The sequence below is a fragment of the Anomalospiza imberbis genome, chromosome 1 (assembly GCF_031753505.1).
Source record: "Anomalospiza imberbis isolate Cuckoo-Finch-1a 21T00152 chromosome 1, ASM3175350v1, whole genome shotgun sequence".
NCBI classification, from domain to species: Eukaryota; Metazoa; Chordata; class Aves; order Passeriformes; family Viduidae; genus Anomalospiza; species Anomalospiza imberbis.
Window position 1 is genome coordinate 65,865,947 of NC_089681.1, and position 6,000 is coordinate 65,871,946.

Sequence of the window (6,000 nt, forward strand, 5' to 3'; positions counted from 1 at the left end):
AACCTTTAAGGGAATAACAAAAGTAGCTCCAAAAATGGGCAGAGAACACATATATTCATTTTGACATCTCAGCCATAAACAGTATTAAAAAAGGTCAGTTTAAAATGAAGTTGACCATTCAGGTAATGTAAATAATATGTATGAATAAAGAGTGGGTTTTTTCTAGCATGCTACAGTACTTTTTGTACTGAAGTGAAAACTTGATTCAAACTATTGAAAAAAATATGTATATAAGCCAGGTTTATTATTTATATGCATAGGATTTTGCTTTTGTAGATTCCTGTAATACATTCATAATTTACTACTTCAAGTGACACAGAATCTTGCTTGTTTTATTGCCATCTGCATAAACTGTTTGTTCTTCTGTCATTACAAGGTTATGTAGATTGAGGATTATTTTAAGGGTAATGACTTAGGAAAGTGATTTCCTGGTATTTCAGGGAGTTTAGATGGCAGAGAATAGAGAAAATAAAATACTTTATGTAGCAATGATTACATTTGGTATATGTTCAAGCACTGGTTTACATATCATGCCTTTTGCCTTAATCAAGCCAATTATTATTCAAGTTTGTAATCTGCTGCAGTTAGGGTGCTTGATGGTGAGCAAATAACTATCAAATGCAATCCCACTCCCAATGAGCTTTCATGTTAGTTCAGAGGAGAGACAGAACAGTTTATACATGCACAGTCAACCAAGTGATGGTATGGAAACAGAGGTGTGACACAAGGGTTAAATATAGGAGAAAATAATTTCTTTAATAGCTGCTCAATTACAGAAATGAGGCAGATATAACTTTAGCAGATATTTAAAGAGCCGAAGTGTGAACTGCTGGAATTACCAAAGCATCCAAGTGCAAAGGGAATGATACTGCATGGAACCTGGATTATCCAAGGACAGCAAGCAAGAGATAAAGTCATAGAAACTGGAAGCACAGCACTGGCAACATGCCTTGAGAGGAAGCCCACAGTGCAGAGCCCTTTCTGCAAAGGGCTCTGTTCTCACTGTGTTCCTGTTGCTTCACAGAAATTACTCCTGCCTGGAATTGTGCTAATTGTTTAAAATTCTTACAGAAAAAGGTCTTGGTAGATTTCATGCATTCCCTGTTGGGGACAGTGGGAGGATGTAGAAAGAGCTGAAGTTCAGCTGAAGAGGATACATTTTTGTATAGCTCCCCACAGACGAGGTACTGTGTCTTGCTGCCAAGCAAAATTTGTTTTACAGTCGTGTGAGATGCAGTAATTTGTATTTCCCCCAAGGATAGGTGCAGAATCTCATGGCCACAGAACAAAACTATTGGATGAGGGAAGAGATTTGAGGGCCAAGTTGTAGTCCTCTGTCCATGCCAGGGCTGATGCCAGAATTGCCAGGCTGACAACCAGAATGATTCACCCATATTCCATGGGATGCCCTACCTGTGGAAAATACTCTGTGGAACACAGTACTGGAAGACTTTCACACTAAAAATGATTGGATTGCTGGTGGTAAGGAAGCAATAGGTTTGGATGGCTGTGTCAGTACTAGGCAGTTTACAGATGGTGAAATGTTTGTTTATCCCAGGATGAATTTTTCTCACCCTACTCAAGTGTGGCCAACTCGCTATCCTCTCAAAAACAAAGATTCGTTGTAGAGCTGCACTCTGCTCCCCCTCTAGCAGTGGTTGTCCCTTCCTTATCCTAGTTTGCTCTCCACCACTCACAACACATGTGCCTCCCCTGCACATGCAGCATGCTCTGCTAAATTCTGGTCATGCTGAGTGGGTAGAAGTGGGTGAGTTGCTGTTGTGCTGGAACAGATGGTGTCTGCAACTCAGCCACTAGTTATGTTCATGTGTTGTAGGAGGTTGCTAAAGGAAAAGGAAAAAATTCAGAGGTTTTGTTGAAAAGGTTGGTTACTTTTCCCTTAATTATTTGGATTGGAACAATTGGAAAGTTGAGGATAGTTTGTTGGGTTTTTTCAGTGGCCAGTGGTTGTCAGTGGTTTGGTTTATTTAGATGATGTGTATTGAGCCAAGGTCATGCAAGGAGGAGAGGAATCTAACCAATGATTTTTTGTGTCTTGGTAGCTTTCAGGTACCCTGATTTCTGAACCACAGTCCACAACTTCCTGGCGTTCCTATCTTCTTCTGTTATGTCCCCATCACTTATTGCAAACAGGATGCCTACTCAGGTCAGCTGTCCCTCATACCCTCATACCCCTGCCCAGCCTGATGCCGTGGCCTGGAAGCTGCCCATGTTTCCTCACAAGGAAAAGCCTGCAGCCACCCACTAGGTTTCCCCTGTGGATCCCTGAAATCTCTCAGTCTCATGTCTCTCACCAGAACTTCCCTAGGCCTACATGTCCATCCTTAGGCAGCTGCAGCACTGAGAATCTCTTTACCACCCCCTGCCCCAGGGGCTGACATGATGTGCCCCTGCCCCCAGAGATCACCCCACTCCATGTCGGGTGATAATTCACATATATTGTATAGTTTTCACAGCTTAATTTTTTCTTGCTGAGTGGTGTAAGGTAATTATCAGCCAGTTTCACATCTTAGATCTCTGCCTGCACCTCCCCACACTCGGCTGTGTGTGGATGGAGGCTGACAACTCTGCCTTTGTGAAACCTTTCCTTGCTCAACCCCATGACTAATGCACATAATTATTTTTAAAACCGCTCTGGATGCCACTGCAGTATGCTTTCATGTGCACACAGAAATGTGGATTTACATTCATCTGGCGTTTGTGAACCCCAGATTTCCTTGTAAGCCTTATTCCTACTGTGCTGTTAAAGAAATACTTTGCAGCACCTCTGTCATGGTGGGGAGCCAACGCGAGTGATCTGGACAGCCAGACACACAAAGCAGTGACTGTAATATATACAAATAAAGAGAAACATTTAAAGAGATCTAATTTCATGGCACATTATTAAGCTCCTGTATTACCAAAGTCCCCCGAGGTTCCTCTGTTTCACTCACTGGCCAATTTTTTCTCCTTTCCAAACCTAGCTGGATGTGGGGAGAAAAAGCCCAGCTCAAACCCAAAATGATGGAGAGGGGATCACAAAAAAATCCCCAAATCATGCCCACAAGCCTTTCTCAGATTTTATATTCTGGTATGGCAATGTGTTAAAAACTAGATTGATGTGGGTTTTATTAATGAGTTGGAGATGTTGGTTCCTTGTAACATGGTTGTTTACTGCATGTTCACATATAATTAGATCATTGTTCCTGTGCCTTTCTAGGAGCTGCAATCGAAACCACTTGACCACTTGCTCTGTTATCACTGGACATTGAAGTAATTTTTTAAGGACCATTTTGCTCTTCTGTTTCCCATTACCAAGTGCCATTTTTTCTTCAAGTGCTCAACAAAAATTTCTGGTCATTCTGACATGTTCTTCCATAAGCTGATGAGCAGTCTGGGTACATTTCCAGTTAAAAAAGCTTTCAGGCATTTTCTACCTTACCAGAGTACCCGATGGCTTTTTCTCTTCTGGTATCATCTTGGCTCTTTTACCCTTTTCCTGGGTGTTATTCGTCTGCCCATCCACTCCTAACTGTGTTCTTTTCAGTGCAAAGTAGAATGCATTGCTCCCTTCCCACTGAGTAGTGATCTGTATTTTCTTGCTAATGTATTAATTTACATACTTTCCTGGTGATGTTGCTGTTTTCTGGGCCTGTTCTGTGTCTTTGGCCTTTGATTTTACCCTCATAAATTCATGTTCTTCTGTCATGCTTCTCCTGAATAGCTTCCCCTATGTCCTATTTTTCTATTCTTCTCAAGTCTCAGGCTGTTTCATAGCTCCTAGCAGAGCCAAGTTGCTCTCCTGCTATGCTTCCTCCTCACTGGCAGAGCGTGTGTGCGTGTGTGTGTGTGTGTGTGTGTGTGTGTGTGTGTGTTCTTTTAATACTGTTTCTTCAGAGAGCTACCTATCCTCTGAACCTCCCTCTTCCCTTTAACTTTGCAGAAAATCATTCCCATCATATCCCAAGAAGCTTTTGAATCCCTTGCCTGTTTCATTGCTTTGTGTTTGCAAGTGAGAAGGCTACCAAAGTCTTCAGCTAATTACTTAATTTTTTTAAGACAATAAATTAAAACTCTTTACCTAATGCTGCTTGTTAGATGACCTGTAGCAGACCTCTTGTGTGTCCCAGGCTGCTTCTTTTCTTTTCCTTAATAAGTAGAGACTTATAGGTTTATCCTTTGTCCTGTTAGAATAAAACCAATATATATATAAAAATTATTCATTGACATACGAAACTAATTATTTTACTCTTGCTTGCCCTTTCTAAACAGCTATAAACTTATTCCATAATAGTCCAGCCACAGGTGTCACCTATCAAGCTTTTGGAATTCCAATTGCTTTGAAATTAATTGCTTTAACTCCTTTACTATTGATCTGTTTGCTTTTTAAATGGAAGCTTTCCTCAGGGTGCTTTTATTTTTAAAATAAATTAAACTAGTAAGTAGTAGCAAGTTAGTAAGTTTTGCTAAAAAAGTAGTCATTTTTGTTGAAAAGTAATCCTAGGAAAGCTGCTGGCTTTCTTTGCACTCTCAGTGCGCACATGCTATGGAGCACAGAGGGAGCCTGATACAAAGGGATGGGAGAAGCCTCGGAGTGTGACAGTGAGGCAGGGAAAGCATTCTTGTGTCAGAGCAAGAGGATACTTTTGGAAAGAAGGGACATGGCATCCTCCCTGAATAACCTTAACCTTTGTTCATATTTAACAGAAGAAGTCCAAACCTGCAAACAAACTAACAAAACCAGCCCACGCCAAGAGCTCTGGCGTGGTTCATTCACGCAGGCCTATGAAGAAGCACACAGGAAAAGGCTTGACGTGTCCTGCTCACCACCTGAGCCCTCCAGCTGTCCTGGGCCCTAATGCTGCTCCAGCTTTAGTTCAGTGCAGGCTCCTCAGGAGGCTCCCTTGCTCCTCAGTCTGCTGCTGCTGCTTGCCGATGATAGAGGAGGAAGCCCAGTGGTGACTGATGCAAGCACTGGCAATGCAGCCGGCACAGAAGCCGGAGGGAGTTGCTGTGTCTGGTCTGGATCATACCACAGCATTTGTCTTCCAGCTGTGCCTGCTCCGAAGGCTGCCCATCAGAGCTGAGAAGCAAATCTGCATTTTTGTTATTTAACCTCCTCTGTTTAGCACCAGCTAAGCAAAAAGTCCCAAAAGGTTTCAGAAGAAGGTTATTGTGAATTAATGGGGCTGTTTTCTTTTGCTTTGCAGCCTACAGCATTGATTAACTCAAGCAAAATATGTCATCGTGACATTTTATTCTCTTCCTTGAAAATGGATCAAGGCAATTAGGAGGCTGGAGAAACAGGTTAGCTCAGCTGCATCCTACCTCACCAGGGGCTCCTACGAAATCTCTCGGCACTTCAGGACTGCTTACATTTTACATGTGGTTTGTAGCTGGGGGTTTTTTGCACATCACTTTACTTTCACAATGAATCCAAGAACAATACAGATGGATTTCTGTAGACACCATCACTTTCAAGGGGGCAATGTGGTAAGGCCTGCAGTGGTTGTTTAATATCCCAATATATCTTTTCCCTCAACTGATGATGAAGCCATGAGCTGAGCAGCAGCTCTGTACACTAAAACCCACTTGCTGTCCAATCCACCTGGCCTGTCTGCCATTGATTCCTGGAGGATAAAACAGGAAGACTACTTTGCTTGCTGTTTTCAAAGTGCAAGGTGGTATTCTGAAAGCTGACCCAAATGATTTCCATCGACATTTCTGCTGGATAAGTTGAGCTTTCACAATTATTGTGGAAAGTGCTAGCTATTCACAGGAGTAAAGAACTTCTCACCATGAGAAAGAGTACTTCCAATAAAAATAATGATTTTTAGTCAGTCCAGATATCATAATGCTTCCTGAATTATATTTTAGCTTTTACCAGGCAGACTCTCTTTCCTGACATTGCCCACGGGAAGCAGCAGTCTTCCTCCTACCTTATACTTAGTGAGGAATACTTTGTGTAAGCCTGAGTGGGAGCCCTAGTGTGCAAGAGAG